The 13411-nt window shown below is 44.8% G+C and overlaps 1 non-coding gene across 1 annotated transcript; it reads right to left on the reverse strand.

Annotated features, from left to right (window-relative positions):
• Positions 1 to 4902: 4902 nt before the first annotated feature.
• On the reverse strand, positions 4903 to 4984 carry trnas-gcu (transfer RNA serine (anticodon GCU)). The gene has a single exon. It is a non-coding gene; the product is annotated as a tRNA-Ser (tRNA).
• Between the last annotated feature and the right edge of the window lie 8427 nt (positions 4985 to 13411).

Below are 13411 nucleotides of genomic sequence, written 5' to 3' on the forward strand. Positions count from 1 at the left end.
GAAGGGGTGGAGTGACGGTGGGAGTGAGAGGCGCAGTGAGTTGGCCATTCTCAATAGAGTGTCAGGAATGAAGGTCAGAGGAACAGACCAGGCTGGAAACACAGAAAGAGCGAGGAGAAGCTGGTGTGAAAAACAGAGATTAAACAACAGGCTTGTTCAGTTGGTTTGTGTCTGGTGTTTAGAATACCCGGAATCTGGGTTCACTTCACTTCCAACTCAGCAATTGTACCAACATTATGTTCATAAAACCATAGAATGATACACAAAGAAGGAGACCATTTGGTCCATTGTGTCAATGCTGTCTCTTTGGTTGTGCTATCCAATTAGTTCTGATGCTCAGCTTTTTCCTGTAATCTGTACATTTTCCTTCCAGTATTTATCCCTATTGCTTTTCAAAGTTACTACTGAATCTGCTTTCAAGTCCTGATCAGACAGTGCATTCCAAATCACAACACATCACCGTATAAATCCCGACCTCATTTCGCCTCTGGTTCTTTTCTCAATCACCTGATAAATACATCCTCTGGTTACTGACCCTTTTGCCACTGGAAACAATTTCTCCTTATTTGACTTATTGAAAACCTTCTTGATGATGTCACATACTAGACTGCCAGTAAAACTGAAGCCCATGTAATAAAAGGGACAATGACAGCATGGATATGAAATTAGCAGACTGATAGGAACATAGGAGCAGGAGTAGGCCATTCAGCCCGTCGAGCCAACCCCGCCATTCAATATGATGATGACTGATCATCCACTTCAATGCCTTTTTCCCACACTATGTCCATATCCCCTATGTCATTTGCATTTAGAAATCTGTCAATCTCTGCTTTAAACATACTCAATGACTGAGCTTCCACAGCCCTCTGGGGTAGAGAATTCCAAAGATTCACAACCCTCTGAGTAAAGAAATTTCTCCTCGTCTCTGTCCTAAGTGGCTTTCCCCTTATGTTGAAATTGTGTCCCCTGGTTCTAGATTCCTCAACCGGAGGAAATAGCTTCATCTACCTGTCTATCCCTTTAAATATATGGTAAGTTTCAATGAGATCACCTCTCATTCTTCGAAACTCTAGAGAATACAGGCCCAGTTTCCCCAAAATCTCTTCATAGGACAGTCCCGCCACCCCGGGAACAAGTCTGGTGAACCTTCGTTGTACTCCCTCTATGGCAATGATATCCTTCCTAAGGTAAGGGGATCAAAACTGCACACAGTATTCCAAAGTGCAGTCCAACCAAGGTTATATACAATTGAAGCAAGACTTCACTACTCCTGTACTCAAATCCTCTTGTGATAGAGTCTAACATATCATTCGCCTTCCTAATTGCTTGCTGCACCTGCATGTTAGCTTTCAGTCACTTACTGACAAGGACACCCAGGCCCCTTTGTCCATCTACACTTTCTAATCTCTTAACATTTAAGAAATGATCTGCACATCTGTTTCACCTACCAAAGTGGACAACCTCACATCTTTGCACATTATATTCCATGTGCCACTTTCTTGTCCACTCACTAAGTCTGTCCAAATCCCCTTGAAGCCGCTTTGCATCTTCCTCACAACACACATTCCCACCTAGTTTTGTGTCATCTGCGTACTTGGAAATAGTACATTTGGTCCCCACATCCGAATCATTGATATATATTGTGAACAGCTGGGTCACAGTGTGGTGGTGAACAGTTGTATTTCTGTCTGGAGGAAGGTTTACAGTGGGTTCCCCATGGTTCCTCATAACTTCAGTTATGTGCAGAGACTGGAAAAGCTGGGGTTGTTCTCCTTGGAGCAGAGCAAGTTCAGAACAACTTTGACAGAGTTAGAATCAAGGAATCAAATGGTTACAGGACAGAAGGAGACCATTCAGTCCATCATGTCCATGACAGCTCTTTGCAAGAGCAAATCAGCTAATTCCACTCCTCTGCCCTTTCATTGTAACCCTGCAAATTTTCTCTATTCAGGTGTTTATCCAATTCCCTTTTGAAAGCCACGATTGAATCTGCCTCCAGCACACTCTCAGGCAGTGTATTCCAGATCCAAACCACTCGCTCTGTCCCACACCCCTGGTACCATTGCAGAAAATCTCTTCTGTTCATTTCATCCCTCATAAATAATTGAAATGAAATGTTTATTAGGAAATGCACAACATAAAAAGGAGAGAGAAATAAATGCTGAGCAAAATAGAAGTCAATGTTTGGAAGGTAAAAAGAGCAAAAGATGTAACTTTTATTCTGGATGAGTGAGAGGAATATATCACACTTTGGGGATTTTGTAAGAGGATTTATTGATAAACCTGGGATTTGAGAGGAAGCTGGTTCATGGTTTACAGAACAAATTCAGCCCCTGGGATGGAGCCAACAGCTGCACTGTCCAATAACAGACAGGACGGGGACACTGTCTCAGGCGTAGTGAGCTCAGTCGATGAAAGCATGAAACTCTGAATCTCAAGTTTTTGAGTTTGAGCCCCACGGTGGGTGTTTTATATTTCCTTTTTAGGCTGATTTTACAGGCATTCTCCAGCTCTGAATTCCTCGGCAGAGAGTTCAAGGAGTGTTTGAAATGAGATTCAACAGCAGTATGAGAAAGTCTCTCCTTGATTCAGGACTCTTATCTCTCTGCAGCAACTCGCTGCTGAAGATTGAACTTTATCTCATTTCATTCTCAGCTGAGGGTCAGTGTGGATCACTGGGACTTCCGGCTGTCTCCCACTTCACAATCCATCAGTGCTGAGAAAGCAATGGGGAATATTACGCACATGTTACAATGTTTTATAAATACTTGAATGTATTTCACACTGTGTCTGACAGTGTGAATCTCCCCTGGTATATCAGCTCACCAATACTTCAACAGAACATTCACATAATGTGAGCTCTGAGATCTGTTCAGATCCCATTCCCAAGACCTGGAAAGTGGGATTGGGCTGGATCGCTCTTTTTCAGTTGGCACAGACACGATTGCTAAATTGTCACATTCTGTGCCATAAATTTTCTCCATTTTCTATGTTCTATAAAGTGAGGTGTGATTGGGAGGGGCAATTCCACCAGGGTTATATTTTCTACCAAAACAATGACACAATGGATACTTCACTTTTTTATTCATTCATTCATGCGATGTGGGCGTTGCTGTCCAGGCCAGCATTTACTGCCCATCCTTAATTGCCCTTGAGAAGGTGGTGGGGTGGGCTGCCTTCTTGAACCACCCTTGAGTGAGTGTGGCATCAAGGATCCCTAGCAAAATTGAAGTCACTGGGAATCAGGAGGAAAACTCTCCACTTGCTGGAGTCGTACGTCGCACAAAACAAGATGGTTGTGGTTCGTGGAGGCCAATCATCTCAGCCCAGGACATTGCCTCAGGAGTTTCTCAGGGTAGTGTCGTAGACCCAAACATCCCAGCTGTTTCATTGATGACTTTCTCTTCAACATAAGTCAGAAGTGGGAATGTTAGATGATGACTCACAACTCTTCAGATACTGAAGCAGTCTGTGCCTGCAAGCAGCAAGACCTGAACAACATTCAGGCTTGAGCTGATAAGTGACAAGCAACCTTCTGGCCACACAAGTGCCAAGCAGTGAACATCTCCAATGAGAGAGAAAAAAAATCTACCTTTTGATATTCAGAAGCATTATCATCGTTAAATCCCCCACCATCAATATCTTGACCAGAAACGTAACTGGACCAGTCACATCTATGCTGTGGCTATAAGCGCAGGTCAGAGATTACGAATTCTGCAGCAAGTATCTCACCTCCTGACACCCCAAATCCTGTCCACCATCTACAAGGCACAAGTCAGGAGTGTGATGGAATACATCCCACTCAACAACACTCAAGAAGCTCAACACCATCCAGGACAAAGCAGCGCACTTGATCGGCACCTAACCCACCACCTTAAACATTCAATCCCTCCACAACCAGTAAACAGTGGCTGCAGTGTGTACCATCTCCATATGCACTGCAGCAACTCGCCAAGTATCCTTCAACAGCACCTTCCAAACTCGTGACCACTACCACCTCGAAGGACAAGGGCAGCAGATGCATGGGAACTCACTACCTGCAGGTACCCCTCCAAGTCACTCACCATCCTGACTTGGAACGATATCGCCAGTTATTCACTGTTGTTGGGTCACAATCCTGGAACTCCCTCCCCAACGGCAGTGTGGGTGTTCCTGCACCATATGGACTGCATCAATTCAAGAAGGCAGCTCTCCACCACCTTCTCAATGGCAATAGGAATGGGTAATAAATGCTCGCCTTATCAGCGATACTCACACCCAAGAATGAATAAAAACCAAATCACTCTCCACAGATTCCCCACAATCTGGGCTTGGACATTTACTTCAGGAGCACAGAGCTTTATATCACTGCAACATGAGTTCCAATCTTCATATTCTGTTCACTTTTCACATTATTTTCTACCAGTCCACGAGGTTTTATTAATTCAGTATTCGGGTCTCTGCTCCTCAACCGTTTCTAACATCTCACCTCTTACAAAAAAACACTCTGATCTAGCGTCGGTAGTCGATGACCCCTCATTTTAAACTCCATCTGCCAAAGCATTGCTCACTCACTTAATCTATCAAGAAGATTTGAAAATAAATTTCTTGCCAAAGGATAATTTTCTGCATCTGCTCCCTCGCCATTTGCTTTTCCCATTTGTCTTTCACTTGGTGCAAATCCAGAGAAAGTAATGATGGAAGGAAGGAGGGGAGGAAAAATCCTGCTCCGTTTCGTATTCCCTATTTGATCTTCATTCCACTGCAGTTTGGGTGAAGAATTCCAATTGTCTGTCTCAATTTTAATAAAGTATAACCAATTCTGGAATCACTGTCAAGATACTGACAAGAACAGGTTTCGAGGCTGACTTTACACATAAGCTCACCCAACATAAATAATACACGAAACAGCTCATAAACTAGCGACAAGGATGGGATTCGAACCCACGTGTGCAAAGCACAATGGATTAGCAATCCATCGCCTTAACCTCTCGGCCACCTTGTCAGTTGCAGAGACATAGCTGTCACCTTCAGCACAGCTTCTGGCTGTGCAGCCAGCTGTGGAATGATGGAAATATATCTTCTGTAAGTAAATGAAGTTGGGAATGGAGCGGTGTGAAACATTTCCAGACCATGTCCAACACGTTTCTACTCAGTGTGAAAACCCAACACGGAAAGACTGGAACATGCAATCATTTCATCACATCATGATTAACATCACTCAGACACCGGAACCATTAGGTCACTGATGAAGTCATGATGACCGAATTTCTCATGAAATGAAAACTGAACTAACTGACTGGAAGAATTGCTTTAACCCCACATGATCAGCGAGGCACAGCATCAGGCCGACTTGTCGGGTGGTGTAAACAGATATCACTGCTTCTGATCTTCACCAGAACAGAGAGTGAGATGTAACATTGATCATCAAACAGACTGTGAGAGAATACAACAGAATAAAACACATGGAGAGACACTGTGGAATAACAAATAGATTTGATTGGAATGTTGAAATTTTGATTGGAATGGATAAAACACCAGAAACAGCAGATTAAAGTGGGATTCTCATCATTATATTGATCTGGGACAGAAAAGAGAAACTGATGGAAAGAAGAGAAGAAGGAAGAAAAGAAAGGATGGAACTGTTCAATCTTTTCAGTTTTTTCACTCGCCCATCAAAGCTGATAAAAAAAGTTGCAAATAACAGAGAATTTCACCAAAAAGGGAGATTAAATGTTGCTGAAACCTTGGATCGAAGGATGCCCCAAAAGATCACCTGTTTAACTGTCTCCTCACGAGGGGATTTCAATCAGTGAGCAATATTATTCTCTACTTTTTTTGTTAATTGGTCCCAGAACTGTCACTTGCAATTAATATCTGTGTTCCGACTCCTGAATAATAAAATTGTGAGTTTCTCGATATTTTCTGGACACAGTTCCTGCTGAAAGAACTAAGAACTCTTTTCTAATTTGCACAATACTATATACACACTCATCAAGCCTGCTAAGCTAGCATCCTTGGTGCTGCTCTCTCTTCTCCCAAACTTCATCTCATGTGACTGTTCCATCATCACTCTGACAGTGGGAGGGGTTGATCCCACTATCTTCAGCATTAACCCTTTACATCCTTATACCACACTGTCTGTCCAACAAAAATGGGTGGAGGGAACTTCCTTCATTTATCAAAACACCAACAGCAGCACAGTGGCGCAATGGTTAGCACCGCAGCCTCAGAGCTCCAGCGACCAGGATTCAGTTCTGGGTACTGCCTGTGTGGAGTTTGCAAGTTCTCCCTATGTCTGTGTGGGTTTCCGCCGGGTGCTCTGGTTTCCTCCCACCTCCAAAAGACTTGCAGGTTGATAGGTAAATTGGCCATTGTAAATTGTCCCGAGTGTAGGTACGTGGTAGGAGAATGGTGGGGATGTGGTAGAGAATATGGGATTAATGTAGGATTAGTATAAATGGGTGGTTGCTGGTTGGCACAGACTCGGTGGGCCGAAGGGGCTATATCTCTAAATAAGAAAAGTAAAATAAAGGCTACCAGTCGTAAATCAACTCAAACCCATTAGAGAGATAGAGGGAGACTGTCAGAGAACTTCCTGCATCCAGTCCTGACCCTGTCACACTCAGCAGCTTCTCACCCAGACCGCACTCTCATCAACACTGAACATTGTTACCGAGACCCTTCAAATACTGTTTATAAAAGGGAGAAAAATTCAAACTTTATCACAGCTAGATTGAATAGAACAAAGTTTAATATCTTCTCGTCGTCACTCGGTAACCACATGAGACAGTCCTTAAATCAGTAGCATAAATTATCAGCTGGAAGAATGTTTGTCATTGGGTTGAATCATTTCTGTGTGAGGAATGTTCCAGCATCATAAACCAGGGGAACGTGTTGACTGAGCTGTGTCTACATCTCTTCTGGACAGTTCACCCTTCATTCTGCTCTGATTCACTTTCCCAAAGCGGATCTACAGATTCTCAAATCCGGAGACTGGGTTTTCTTATTTTGTTCCTTTTGATTTTTCTTGCTCCTGAATGTTAATATATTCCAACCTCGGATCAACCTTGCCCTGTCTCCCAGTCTTGGTTAAAAGCGACAAATAACGGCAACAACATTCTGAAACATACAACACGGTCACATTCTGCTTCAGTGAGATTAATGCTGAGGCCGTTTCTGTGTCGAATGCGATTGTGAACAAATTTCTCTCAAGGAAATTGTGAGTGATCAAGTATTTGCACTGAATTTCTGTGCAAGAAGGGACAGTTTCAAACAGCCATTCCCAAATCACTTCCTTCACAAAGACAAAGACTGTGCTGTCTTAACGTGTGAATCAACTTCACAAACAAATTTGAACTCGAAGTTCAGGAGAAGACAGAGATGTGAATGATTGACAGTGTAATCTTTAAATCATAATTTTCCGTTTCTTCGTTGAAGTGAGGCTCAACCCTAAGCCACTAGAGATCGCGGAAAGCTACAAACTTGGATCCAGAAATCAGAAAAGTAGTGAAACAGTTGGTGAGTACATTGTGACATTGAAGAATTTATCACCACATTGCAACATTGGCACATTCTTAGACCGTACATTATGAGACAGATTTGTGCTTATATTGGTGGATGAGGAAAGATACTAAACACACAAAATCCCAATTTGAGCTAGTGTGTAAGATTGCTCTTTCCACGGAGATAGCATCAAAGAATGCTCGTGAATTTCGTCCTATGCCAGTGACAGTAACACACTTCAGAGGAACTTAAACACACTGGTAAAATGGGCTTTCACACAACAGATAAAATGTTACACAGAGACTTGTGAAGTGATACAGTTTGGGAGGAAGAATGAGACAATGTACACCAATCTTTTTTGATCAAGGTTTGAAAAGGTTGCTAAGAGCAAACAGGACACTTGGCTTTATTAATAGAGGCATAGAGTAAAAGCAAATAAGTTATGCTAAACCTTTATAAAACACTGGGGCTGAATGACCTACTCCTGTACCTCCACGGAAAGCTTCCACTCCAGGCTCGGACACCCTCTTCAGGATCACTCTCCATACATCCCGCCACTCCACACACGGATATCTCCCTCAGGATCAGATCACAGCTCCACAGTCCTGCCACATCCAGTCGTGAATGGTGGTGGATAATTAAATAACTAACAAGATGAGGAGGCTCCAAAAACATTCACATCCTCAATGATGGTGGTGCTGAGCAAGTCAGTGCAAAAGGCAAAACTGAAGCATTTGCAACCATCTTCAGTCAGAAATATTAAGTGGATTTGATCTGTGCTAATTTCAGCTCCTCATGCTCGCTGGTGCCTTGGTTCTCTGGTGCTAATTTCAGAGTAAATCAAACAGCTTGACAATTGGAGCCAAAGAAAAAGACACAGGAGAGGTTGAAAGTGCCAAAACCTGGGATTGAACCAAGAACTGTTTAACTGCTAGTACAGCACGAACTCAACAAAGCTATTTCAACAACACACTAAAGCCACCATTCTGTCACTGCTTTGGAAGACAATATATACATTAAAGTGTTTGTAAAAAGTTACAGAACACAACATGTGAGTAATATTCCCCATTGTTTTCTCAGTACTGAGGGATTGTGAAGTGGGAGACAGCCAGAAGTCCCACTGTGCCACACTGACCCTGAGCTGTGAGTGAAATGAGATAAAGTTCAATCTTTAGCAGAGAGATTCTGGAGAGAGGTAAGAGTCCTGAATCAAGGAAAGACTTTCTGACACAACAAAAGCAAAATACTGCAGATGCTGGAAATCTGAAATAAAAACAAAAAGTTTTGGAAATACTCAATAGCTCTGGCAGCATCTGTGGTGAGAGAAACAGAGTTAACGTTTATGGTCTGTGACCTTTCATCAGAACTGACACAGGTTAGAAAATAATTAGGTTTTAAACAAGTGACGGGGAGGGGCATGTGGGAGAGAACAAAGGGGAAGGTGTTTGATAGTGCAGAGGGAAGGAGAGATTAAATAACAAAGCTGTCCTGGGACAAAGGCAAAGAGTGTGTTAATGCTTGTGGTTGCCTGACACCAGTCATGCTCTGATGTTATTGAACACAATGTTCAATTCACAAGGCTGTAGAGTGCCGAATCAAAAGGTCAGGTGCTGCTCCTCGAGCTTGGGTTGATTTTCACTGGAACACTGGAACAGGCCAAAGACAGAAATGTTGACATGAGAGCAGGGGAGAGTGTTGAAATGGCAAGCAACCCGAAGCTCAGGATCATGCTTTCGGCCTGAGCAGAGGTGTTCCATCTAATCTGCGTTTGGTCTCCCCAGTTTAGAGGAGACCGCATTGTGAACAGTGAATACAGTATACATAATTGAAAGAAGTACAAGTAAATCGCTGCTTCACCTGAAAGGAGTGTTTGGGGCTTCAGATAATGAGCAGAGAGGAGGGAAAATGGCAGGTATTATATCTCCTGCGATTGCATGGGAAGGTGCCTTGGGAAGGGGACGAGGTATTGGGGGTAATGGAGGAGTGGACCAGGGTGTCGCGGAGGGAACAATCCCTTCGGAATGCTGACAGGGGAGTTGAGGATGCGTTTGGTGGTGGCATCACGCTGGAGGTGGCGGAAATGGTGGAGGATGATCCTTTAGATGTGGAGGCAGGTGGGGTGGAAAGTGAGGACAAGGGGAACCCTGTCGCAGATCTGGGAGGGAGGGGAAGGGGGAAGGCAGAGGTTGAGAGTCCTGTCAACTACACTGGGAGGGGGCGGGGTGGGAGTAGTTGAAATCTGGTGATGTTGTTGAATTTAATTTCAAACACTCCTTGAACTCTCTGCTGATGAAGACTGAAAAAGGGAAGAACAACCACACAACAAGGGTCTCAAATCCAAGACCCTGAGATTAAAAGTCCCATGCTCTACCAACTGAGCTAACAAGGCCTGATACAGTACTTCTACTCTGTCTGTTATTGGACGGATGCAGCTGTTGGCTCCACCCCAAGGGCGGGAATTTGTTCCACCAACTATGAAGCAGTTTCCTATCAATTCCCCAGATTATCAGTAAATCCACTTCCAGAAGCCCCAAAGTGTGATATATTCCTCTCACTCATCAATAATAAAACTGAAATATTTTTACCTTCCAAATTCTGCCATCCATTTTGTCAGTATTTATTTCTCTCTCCTTTTTATTTAGTTCATGCATTTCTTCAGAATTTTTTTTTCAATTATATCTGAGGGAAGAAATGAACAGATCTGGCAGCTCAAAACTGGGCATCCATGAGGCACTGTAGGTCATCAGCAGCTGCAGAATTGTATTTAAACACAATATGTTACTTCATGGCCTGGCATTTCCCTCACTCTACCATTACCATCAAGCCAAGGGAGCAATAGTGGTTCAATGAAGTGTGCAGGAGGGCATGTCAGGAACAGCACCAAGCAGACCTAAAAATGAGTGAAGCGACAACACATGATTACTTGCATGTCATATAGCGGAAGCAGCATGCAATAGACAGAGCTGAGTGATCTCACAACCAACCGATCAGATCAAAGCTCTGCAGTCCTGTCACATCCAGTCCTGAATGGTGGTGGATAATTAAACAATTAACAGGAGGACGAGGCTCCACAAATATCCCCATCCTTAATGATAAGGGAGACCAGTATATCAGTGCAAAATACAAGGTTGAATCATTTGCAACCATCTTCAGCCAGAAGTGCAAGTAGATGATCAATCTCGGCCTCCTCCTGAGGTCCCCAGCATCACAGGTGCCAATCTTCAGCTAAATCCACTTCACTCCACATGATATCAAGAAATGGCTGAAGGCTCTGGATACTGACAACATCCTGGCTGCAGTGCTGAAGACTTGTGCTCCAGAACTAGCCACACCGCCCGCCAAGCTACAACACTGGCATCTACCCAGCAATGTGGAAAATTGCCCAGGTATGTTCTGTATACAAAAGGCAGGACAAATCCAACCCGGTCAATTCCTGCCCGATCAGCCTCCTCTTGATCATCAGTAATGTGATGGAAGGTGTCGTTGACAGTGCTATCAAGCAGCACTTACACAGCCATAACCTACTCACCAATGCTCATTTTGGGTTCCGCCAGGGCCACTTAGTTCCTGACCTCATTATGGCCTTGGCCCAAATATGGACAGAAGAGTTGAATTCAGGAGGTGAGGTGAGGTGACAGTGACTGCTCTTGCCAAGGGCATCAAGGAGCCCTTGCAAAATTGAAGTCAATGGCAATCACGGAGAAAAATCTCCACTGGTTGGAGTCATACCTTGCACAAAGGAATATGGTGCTGGTTGTTGGTGGCCAATCATCTCAGTACCAGACATCGCTCAGGAGTTCCTCAGGGTAGTGTCCTCGGCCCCAACCGTCTTCAGTTGCTTCATCAAAGAACAAACAAAGAACCAAGAAAATTACAGCACAGGAACAGGCCCTTCGGCCCTCCAAGCCTGCGCCGATTCAGATCCTCTATCTAAACATGTCGCCTATTTTCTAAGGGTCTGTATCTCTTTTCTTCCTGCCCATTCATGTATCTGTCTAGAATCAATAAACTTCCTTCCATCATAAGGTCAGAAGTGGAAATGTTCACTGATGATTGCAAAATGTTCAGTTGCATTAGTAACTCCTCAGATACTGAAGCAGTCCGTGTCCACATGTAGAGAGACCTGGGCAAGATTGGGCTTGGACTGATAAGTGGCAAGTAACATGCACGCCACAAAAATGCCCGGCAATGACCATTTCCAACAAGAGTGAATCTAACCATCTCCCCTTGACAGTCAATGACATTACCATTGCTGAATCCTTCACAATCAACATCCGGGGGGTTACCAATGAGCAGAAACTGAATTGGATCAGTCATATAAATACCGTAGCTACAAGAGCAGGTCAGAAGCTGGGAATTCTGCTGCAAGTAATTCACCTCCTGCCCACCATCTACAAGGCACAAGTCAGGAGTGTGATGTAATACTCCCCACTTGCCTGGATGAGTGGAGCTCCAACAACACCAAAGAAACTCAACACCATCCAGGACAAAGCAGATCACTTGATCAGCACTCCATCCACTACTTTAAATATTCACTTCCTGCACCACCAGTGAACAGTGGCAGCAGTGTGTACCATCTACAAGATGCACTGCAGCAACTCACCAAGCCTCCTTCGACAGCACCTTCCAAACCCCCAACCTCGACCACCTAGAAGGACATTGGATGAATGGGAACACCACCATCTGCAAGCTCCCCTCCAAGTTACACACTGTCCTGACTGGGAACTATATCACCATTCCTTCACTGTCACTGGATCAAAATCTTGGAACTCCCTTCCTAACAGCACTGTGGGTTTACGTACAACACATGGACTGCAGCTGCTCCAAAAAGGCAGCTCACCACCACCTTCTCAAGGGCAATTAAGGATGGACAATAAAGGCTGCGTTTGCTGACAACGCAACCACTAGGTGGCACAACTCGCTTTCTCCCCCTGCTTTGCACCGGCCGCTTCCACCCTCCATAGTCGCTCGCTCCAGACCTCGCTGCTCCCCCCCCTACTTCCCTGGCCGATTGTCTCCCGATCATGTCACCCCATTCTCCAGTCGTTCGCTCACTCCCCTCCCCCTCTCCCCTCCAGCCACTAGCTCTAGGCTGCGCTGCTTCCCTTCTCTCGGCCACTTGCTCCCACGTTTGTCCAGTCTCCACGCGCCGCCCGAAGAAGCAAGGTGGGCTGCAAAGTGTGACGTAGGAGTGAGTAGTGAGTGGCCGAGAGGGGGGAAGTGGCATGGCCTAGAGCTGGCGGCTGGAGCGGGGGTTGGGGGGCAGAGAGCAAGCGGCCATAGAGCTGGATGACGCGAGTGGGGAACAATTGTCCAGGGGAGCATCGAGGTGTACAGCGAGCGGCTGAGGGGAGGAAGCGTCGAGGCCTGGAGCGAGTTGCCGACGGGGGAGAGCTCCAGCCTGAAAGTCTCCTATTCAGCCGCTTCCTCCAGCTGAGTGAGGGGCTGGATACCTGATGACGCTTTAGCGCACATGTGCGAAGATGGACCAAGCTCGGATATGCGATGATGTTGGCGCTGCGCAATGACATCCTCCTCCACATGTGCCACTGAATCCTGGCAAGATGTAGCTGTGCCTATGCACAGCTTGGCACAGTCCGATGATGTCAGCGGGCCGCTCCATTGACAGGAATCACATTGTGTCAGCAGTGCCCACATCCCATGAAAGAATAAAAAAGAGATTTACCACAATGGTAGCAGGGTGAGGGATTTCAGTTATGTGGAGAGATTGGAGAAGCTGGGGTTGTTCTCCTTGCAGCAGAGAAAATTCAGAAAAGATTTGACACATTTGTTCAAAGTCATGAAGTTCTTCAATAGTTTAAATCAGGAGAAACTGTTTCCAGTGGTAAAAGGGTCAGTAAGCAGAGGACACGGATATCAGGTGATTGGCAGAAGAACCATTTTTTACACAGCAATGTGTTGTGAT

Source organism: Heterodontus francisci, unplaced genomic scaffold (assembly GCF_036365525.1).
Source record: "Heterodontus francisci isolate sHetFra1 unplaced genomic scaffold, sHetFra1.hap1 HAP1_SCAFFOLD_879, whole genome shotgun sequence".
Classification (NCBI taxonomy): Eukaryota; Metazoa; Chordata; class Chondrichthyes; order Heterodontiformes; family Heterodontidae; genus Heterodontus; species Heterodontus francisci.